General features: G+C 36.6%; 1 pseudogene; it reads left to right on the forward strand.

Annotated features, from left to right (window-relative positions):
• The first annotated feature begins 6,005 nt into the window (after positions 1–6,005).
• On the forward strand, positions 6,006–6,842 carry LOC116544058 (annotated as a pseudogene).
• The last annotated feature ends 2,627 nt before the right edge of the window (positions 6,843–9,469 follow it).

Genomic DNA, 9,469 nt, shown 5'->3' on the forward strand with positions numbered 1-9,469 from the left:
AGGCTGAAATTTCAGTTTACCACTTACTATCTGTGTCTATCCTTGAGCAAGTTACTTAAACTCTCTGTACCTCAGTTTCTTTATCTGTAAATGAGAATAATAATAATAACAGCACTCTCTTCATGGGATTAATATATTAAATAAACTAGCATGCTTAGCACAGTGCTGGTCATCAACGGCTCATCCTACAACAGAAGGAACAAGAGGGATTAACCCCAGTCTAACTACAGACTAAGTTCTGCATAAGAAGTCTTTAATAAAAGTTAGCTAATATGATGATGATCTAGAGAAATAAACACCTGATATGTTGCTAGTTAAACCTCTCCTAGTACTGATCAGCATAAGCATGTACCTGATAGAACAAACAGTACCTGATACTCTCACAAGACTAGCAATAGTGCCTACTCTCAACTACCAGGCTGGAAACTCTCTCAATTCTCTGAGCACTACATAAAGTACTGAAAAGAGATTTACCTAACTGGTGGAGAGCAATGGGCCCTAGACTAAACACAGCTTTGGTCCGATCTAACAAAGCTTAAAAGCAAGATCACAAAGTATGAAACCACAAGCAACTTAACTGCACCCCTGAACAGAGCTCAGGAAAAATTATAAGAACACAAAAATATTTGGCACTGAACAAGGTAGAACTCGTCATGTCTTGGCATCCAATTATAACTTAGCCAACAAATAAAGAAGCAAGAAAACATGACAATAACAAGGAGAAAAAACAATCAACTGAAAGTGACCCAGAATTGACACAGAGGCTCTTGCAGTAATCTGAGAGATGACACTGATTCAAACCAAGGTGATATCAGCAGAGATCATAAAACACTATAGCCTTCTGGATCTATTTTGAGGTTAAAACCAGTCGAACTTCCTAAGAGTTTGCACATGGGTGGGAAAAAAAAAGAGAGGGATTAAGAATGACTCCAAGGATTTTGGCTTTAAAAACTGGAAAAATGGAGTTTCCATCAACTTAGATGGGAACACTGAGGACAGGGTCATTTTGGAAAGGATAGATCAGGAATTTAATTTTGACCACACTAAATTTGAGATGTCTATTTGACATTCAGGGAAAGATAAGGCTGGGCACAGTGACTCACACCTGTAAGGTATGGGTCCCTATAATCCCACCACCTGTAGGGTGGTGGGCCCCTATAATCCCAGCTACTTGAGAAGCTGAAGCAGAAGAATCAATTCAACCTGGGAGGCGGAGGTTGTAGTGAGTCAAGATTGTGTCATTGCACTCCGTCCTGGGCAACAAGAGCAAAACTCTGTCTCAAAAAAAAGAAAGAAAGAAAGAAAAAAGAAAAGATGAGTAGGAAGTTGGATATACAAACCTGCAATTCAAGGGATGGGTCTGTTCTGGAGTAATGCATTTGGGAATCATTGTTGTATGGATGGTGTCTAAAGCCTGAGACTGAATGAGAGCACCAAGCAAATGATTGTTCTAGTTAGAGTAGAAAAAAGGTGATTCAAGGAGTGAGCCCTGGGACATTTCAGTGTCAGTAGATTGGGAAGGAGAGAAGGGATCAGCACAGAATAAGAAAAAGCAACTGATGTGGAATAGAAGGAAAACCAGGAATGTTTGGTATTCTGAAAGCTGAGTGAAGAAAATAAATCAAAGAGGAAGCAATTAAATGAGTCAAATGCTGCCCATAGGTCAGATTAAGATGAGAAACGGGAACTGACCACTAGCTTAGCAAATTGTTAAAAATGGGTAAGGAAGATCTTTCAGACAGAGGGAGTAGCACAATTGTGAGAGAATGCACAGTGATTTCTGGCAACTGCAAGTAATTGGAGACAGCTAAAGCACAAGGATATAGCAGGGACTGGAGAGGAAAGAAACTGGATGGATACTCACAGCCTGGATCACAATGTGATACTAATCATTTTGAATGTACCATAAAGGATATGAGAATCCACAGGAAAATGTTATGTTGGATAGTAACAGAGCCAGTTTTGCATTTAAAAGATCAATTAGGCAGTGGTATGAAAACTGAGGAACAAATCTGAAGGCAATGAGACTAGTTTAGAGGCTGTTAACAATTGTCTGGGGAGAAACTCAGGCAAGATGGGAAGATGACTCAGATAAACATTTAGGAAATAGAAGCTATAGGACTTAATGACAACTTTGACATGTAGGAAGGTGGTGTTAGAGAGAGGAAGGAGTCACGAATGACTCAGGTTCTGGTTTGGGCAAGTGGGTAGGGAGTGGTACCATTTACCAAGGAATGCTCGAGAAAGAGAAAGATTGCCAGAAAAAAAAATCACAGACTCACAAAGTGCAGAAAGCAGCCTAGTATCTTAGACTTAGTGCATTCTCATTTAGTCCTGTTAGGGAGGTGGAAAAACAGGCTTACAGAGATTAGGTAACTTACCCAAGGTTACATAGCCAGAAAGTGAGAGTCCAGATGAGAACCCAGTTCTCTACTCCAAGCCTAACATTCATTCCATTTCTCCAAAACTGCTGTGCCAAAAACTTTGGGGCAAGGAGAAAGAGTATTTTTAAAAATGAATAAAGAAGGCCAAGGGGTGGAGAAAAGAGGGGGCTGTCAGCTTTTTAGGACAGGTTACCTAAATATATATTTTTTCTCTAAATCTGCCTGGATGGAAGATACAGAAAATAAAAATAAATGCTTACTAGCAGCACATTTGGTTTTATTAAATTGAATGGTTTGTAACTTAATGTAGGGAATAGAACAAGTTGGTGCTTTTTCAGAACCTCTAAATGTCTTCTTGGCTTGTCTTCATCATCCTAAGGTTACCCACAGTAACTAACTACTGTTGAGCCCAGGGGTAATGCTGAATGGTCCATGCTCTGGTGGTATTCAGAGTCTAGTGAGGAAGATAAACACAGCATTACAGTACAAGGTGTTCAAAACATCTAGCAATACTGTTTCTTTAAAAATAAACTTTTTATTTTAGAATAATTTCAGATTCACAGTAAAGTAGCAAAGGTAGTACAGAGAACAGTCTTATAATCCTTATCCAGTTTCAGTTTCTCTTAATGCCATTATCTAACAACACAGTAGTATATTTATCAAAAATTGAGAATCCATCCTTTCAGCAGGAACCACCATCTTCCAGTAATTTGCCAAAATGACAAACATAAAGGGAAAGAGGAGAGGCACCCGATATATGTTCTCTAGGCCTTTTAGAAAACATGGAGTTGTTCCTTTGGCCATGTATATGCAAATGTATAAGAAAGGTGATATTCCCTGGCCATCAAGGGAATAGGTACTGTTCAAAAAGAAATGCCTCACAAATGTTACCATGGCAAAGCTGGAAGAGCCTACAATGTTGCCCAGCATGCTGTTGGCATTGTTGTAAATAAACAAGTTAAGGGCAAGATTCTTGCCAAGAGAATTAATGTGTGTATTGAACACATTAAGCACTCTAAGAGACAAGATAGCTTACTGGTATGCATGAAGGAAAATTATCAGTAAAAGCAAGAAGCCAAAGACAAAGGTACTGGGTTAAACTGAAGCACCAGCCTGCTCCACCCAGAGAAGCCCACTTTGTGAGAACCAATAGGAAGGAGCGTGAGCTGCTAGAACCTTATGTATTCATGGCATAATAGGTGTTAAAAAAATTAAATATATTTGGACTATAAACATGTTTCTCTTCATTGAGTAGAAGTGTGGTGTCCTCTCCCCCAAAGAAATATTTAAAGGAAATTTTAATTGTGTCCTAATTCATTATGTAATGTCTTTACTATTTAAATATAATGTATTTCTTGCTGAAAGGCATGAGGCAGCTTATTGCAACAAATTGCTCAATTGGTTAGAAAATGGCCAGGTATTATGTATCAAATATTTGTACTGGTTTGAAGATAGTTCCTCTAAATCATCAAGGAAGAAATAAAATAATTTACAAGAAAAAAGAAACCAACATTGATACATTACTTTGAACAAAACCCCAGACTTTATTTGGACTTCACCATTTTTTTTAAAAAAGTTCTTTTCCTGTTTTACTTTCCAATCCTGTGTTCTCTGCTGCATATTGGTTGTCTTTAGCTCCTTAGTCTCTTCTGATCTGTGGCAATATTTTTGCTGCATAGGTCATCTCTAGTTTTTCTGAAAGCGTAAAATTTGAAAAAATATTTTATATGGTATATACATATCATATTACTATATATAGCAGATTGAACCACCTTGATTACCTTTGCTGGGGTATACTAAAGGCAGCAGTTTATTCAGTGAAAATCAGACATAAAACTCCTGAGGAAATTCATCACAGAGCATTGTGTAAAGATTGCTGGAAATGCTGCATTAACACACTGTGTTATTGTGATTTTGCATAGGACATTGAACTATGCAATACCAATGAGAAATAAACATTGAAGATATCTGTGTTAGCCTGTTTGCATCGCTAGAAAGAAATGCCTAAGAATGGGCAATTTATAAAGAATAAAGGTTTATTGGCTCATGGTTCTGCAGCCTGTACAAGCATGGCATCCACATCTGTTTGGCTTCTGGTGAGGGCCTCAGGAAGCTTACAATCATTGTTGAAAGTGAAGGGAGAGCAGAAGATGCATTACCTAGTGAGAGAAGCAGCAAGACAGACAGGGGAAGTCCCACACTTCTGAACAACCAGCTCTGGTGTGAACTACCAGAGGGAGAATCCACTCATTACCATGGGGAGGACACCAAAGCCATTCATGAGAGATACACCCCCACAACCCAAACACCTCCCGCAAGGCTGCACCTCCAACATTGGTGATTACATTTTAACCCAGGAATTGGAGGGGACAAGAATCCAAACTATGTAAATATCATGCATTACAACATAATGCCAACAAATCATTACTATGGATAGTTGCCTATGTTTCTGAGCTTTATTGCTACCCTGTACAATGTAGTGATTTGTCAATTGAACGTAATACCAATGAAAATATCAGCACAGACTTTTTTTTCATTACACAAGTTCATTTTAAGTTTATATTTAAAAAAAGCATAAATGACCAGGAAATTAAACAATGTTTTAATGTCTGTAGCTTTACAGACATTGAGACATTTTAAAGCATGTTCTCACTTATACGTGGGAGCTGAATGATGAGAACACATGGACACATGTCAGGGGGAACAACACACATTGGGGCCTTTTGGAGGGTAGGAAGTGGGAGGAGGTAGAGGATCAGGAAGAATAGCTAGTTGATGCTGGGCTTTATACCTGTGTGAAGGGATGATCTATGCAGCAAACAACCATGGCACAATTTTACCTATGTAACAAAACTGCACATCCAGCACATGTGCCCCTGAACTTAAAATAAATGTTGGAAATTTAAAAACTAAAAATTAAAAAATAAATGGCAAGCACCTGACCAAGAAGTTTATTCCATTATTGCTCTTGTGTTTAATATAATAATAATAATATAATTATTATTATATTACTGTGTTATCCATTAACCTAATACACTACATTGAGAATAAAGAGGAGAAAACAAAGGATAAAAAAACATTTTAAAGCTTCGATAATTAAAAGTGAAGGATACTGTCACATAACTATAAATGCAGACCAATTAACAGAACAGAATATCCGTAAGTAGAAACAAATAAATATTGAAGTTTGGGATATGATGAAGATGGCATCTTAAATTGGTTGGAGAAAAGGTGAACAATTCAGTAAACAGTTGGGACTGTTTTTTTTTTTTTTCAGGTAGCCATCTGAAAAAAAATAAAGTAGATTCATACTTCACACTGTAGGTCAGGATAAACTAGAGATAAATTAATTATTTAAATGTAAAACATAATAATAAAAAGCACGCGACACAAACATGAAAGAATTCCTTTCTAACCTTAAAGTTTCAGAGAAATCCTTCCTAACTCTGATTCAAGATTCAAATGCCATAAAGATGCCCTAGAATTCAATGAAGACCAGCATCCCAATAGAAAAATGGGCAAGCTTCATGAACAGACAAAAGGTAGAAAAGGAAAACATATATGGCCCCCAAAGACGCTCATCCTGTCTCATAATAAGAAAACTGCAGAGAGCAGCCCAAGATGGCTGACTTTGAGGATTGAGCATTGGATGAGGAGAAGGTGTACATAGCTGCTAAATTCATCCTTCATGCTCCCACATGGGAATTTAATGAAGTATTCAATGATATTTGACTAATACTTAATAATGACACTCTCCTCAGCAATGGGGCAGCACATGCATTTGCCCAGTATAACATGCCTGTGAAGACAGAGAAGGATATGAAGATCAGGTCTTAATTACAGAGCAAGGTGACCTAGGTAATAGCAGATTTCTAGATCCAAGAAACAAAATTTCCTTTAAATTTGATAATGTATGGAAAAAAGCAAGTGACTCCAAGCCACAGGAAGTAGATGGAGGTCTGAAGTCTTGGAGAGAATCCTGTGACCCTGCTTTAACAGCCACGTGAAAGATCATTATTCCAGCGGCTTCTGTACTGTTTATGCTAAAACTATAGATGGGCAACAGACTATTCCTGCATGCATTGAAAGCCACCAGTTTCAGCCTTAAAACTTCTGAAGTGGTCGTTGAAGTGGAAGTTCATTATCACACCACCTACAGCCCAGGTGGTTGGAGTGCTTCAGATTCACTATTATGAAGGTGGCAACGTTCAGTTGGTTAGTCTTCAAGATGTACAGGATTCACTAACTGTTTCAAATGAAGTCCAAACTGCCAAGGAGTTTATTAAATCATAGGGAATGCAGAAAATGAGTATCAGACAGCAATTAGTGAAAACTATCAAACAATGTCAGATACCACATTCCAGGCCTTGTGCCAGCAACTTCCAGTTACCCACAGGAAAATCGACTGTAACAAGATACTCATCTACCCAGATTGGCAAAGAAATGCAGAATGCTTAAAGGCTGAGTGTAGGATTCTTCAGTATGAGGAAAGACAAGGATTCAATATGTGGTCATATGATAAATAAGTGATTTATAAGCAAGAGTGATATTTTGCTAGGGCTTTCAAAGTTAATAGGTTTTCCAGCTTCATAGAATACTGTAAAATCTATAGCATGGTCTTGATTCTTTTATGTTCTCTGCCTTGTAATTTTCTGTTATCATTATATCTACATGTAAATCTTTTTGGTTGTTATTAATTCTGTGCTACACTTAATGATGGAGAGAGAGAGATCTACCTTAGAGACATTTTGCTGTTTAGAAAATTTTCCTGGGCCATGAAGCCCTGTTACTGATTTAGACAAGGTATTATGTTCATTACTTTCTACCCCTATCCTTCCAAGCACTTCTGGTAATTCAGTGGTTTTTTCTAATCCACCAACAGCTAAAGAGGCTATGCTACAAACTATAGCTAAATAAAAGACACATCCTTCTCTCTCTGACTGCTTTGATCATTTATGGCATCTCATAACTGTAGTTTTCCAATGATTGAGTTGGGACATTTCAGGTCCTTTTTGGAAGGCAAAGGAAGTTACAGCTTTTCTGGGAAACATGTTTTTAAATCCAAAGGTTTTAACCACATTCCCTGCATATGAACATGTTTGCTTTTTCTCCTTCCCTTGTCTCCTTCCCATCTAGTATCATTGCAGTTATAGACATCTGCATTTTTAGAAGAGTTTTATTCATTTATTTTTAAAAATGTTCAAGAACTGCTGACATACTGTGGATGTAGTGTATAAAACTTGAAAAATGTAGATGTTGAAGGAATAATAAGTATCCTGCCCTTTTTATACTTTGTGGCAGGATTACGCTATAAGCAAATGAATCAAGCAACTGTGTAAATCATAAACAAAAACTAATGAACCAAAGTGAAAAGGATAACTTCCATGCAGTATCTTTCTATTCTAACCTGTTATTTAAGGGAATATTGGTGATTTCTTCTCAACAGGATGTAAAACTTATTCCAAATTACTCTTCCTCTGCCCTGCCTGTCAAGAACTCAAGTATAACTGTGGTATAGCAGCTTTTCCAAAGTATATTGGTTATACACAGGTTTGTATGTAATCTCAGAATACACAGCTGACATAGACATGATATGATATGAGATATGATATGATATGATATGATATGATAACTGGTGATGGCGGGTTAACATTGATTACACGTCTATGGCCAGGCCTTAAGGGAAGAACAGTCTTTTGAAGAACCAGATAGTGTCTTCCCGCCTATCTCCAAATACATGTCAAAAAAGAAGAGTATTTGTGCTTCGACTTTGTTTTTGCTCAGTAATATGGTCAAGCAAGAGTTTGTTTCCAAGTGGCCCATTGAGCTGTGTAAGCATTTTATTTCAAATAAAATACATAGTATCATTTGTTATTCATGCTATCCATCCATATCACACTATCTTTTCTATCAGGTAGTCTAATAGAAATGAATCCATTTTGTTCAGAAAGAAAGAAGGAAAGAATGAATGAAAGAAAACAAAAGAAAGAAACATACAATTACTAAGATTGGCAACCACCCCCAAAATTGATAACTCATTTTATTAACAAGGCTGTGGAAAATTAAACAATCTCATACATTCCTAATGGGTAGTATAAACTCCAATAAAGGGCAATTTGGCATTACCTATCAAAATTATGAATAAAGGCTATACTTTCAGTGATCATTTCTATACTTCATTACTAGAGTAGTTTCTCCAAGATGTATTGCTAACAGTAAAAGAATCAAGGTGCCAAACGCAGTATACTATACTATGTAAGAAAGAAAGTAAAATAAGAGTATATATTCATAGTTACATAAAGAACCCTGGAAAAAATATGCATTTACTGGGATTAACTGACTGGGTGGAGGCAGGGTAAACTGGAAAGACAGGAGAGGAATAGGAGCAAGACTTTTCACTCTATACTGTACATATTAAAAACAAGGACAACAACCAAAAGAACAGCAATGCAAACTGTAGTTTCTAGGCCAGTGTAGGGAAGGAAAAGGAATATAGAAAGCATTATCAATCCCACAGAAGGATGGAAAGGGAAGAGAGTTTTTAAAAAAAATGGTAAAAAGAAAATACAAAACAAGATGGTAGAAAAAACTCTCCAAATGTGGCAATCATAATGCATTTAAGTATATGCAATCCACTAACTAAAAGGCGATTGTCAGAATAGATACACACATGGCTATTTGTTGCAGCATTATTTATAACAGCAAAAGACTAGAAACAACTCAAATGTTCTCTTAATAGAGGTCTGGTACATCCACAAAACAAGGTACTATGCAGTTTTGAAAAGGAACAAAGAATATCTCTACATACTCTGAGGGAGTGATGCCCAAAATGTGTTGTTTATTTTTTAAAAAGCAGGCTGGATAAAAGTGTGTATAAAATCATACCAGCTACATAAGGGATGAGAAATGAATAAATATATGTATGTGTATATATATATATGTACATATATATGTATATATGTATGTATATATATGTACATATACATATGTATATATATCTTCCTTTATATATATACTTATATTCAAAAATATAATATATATTTGTATTTAAAAGGGAAAGATAAGCCACAATATAAAGGAAAGTG

The sequence above is a fragment of the Sapajus apella genome, unplaced genomic scaffold, assembly GCF_009761245.1.
Source record: "Sapajus apella isolate SASKATOON/1434 unplaced genomic scaffold, GSC_monkey_1.0 scaffold204, whole genome shotgun sequence".
NCBI classification, from domain to species: Eukaryota; Metazoa; Chordata; class Mammalia; order Primates; family Cebidae; genus Sapajus; species Sapajus apella.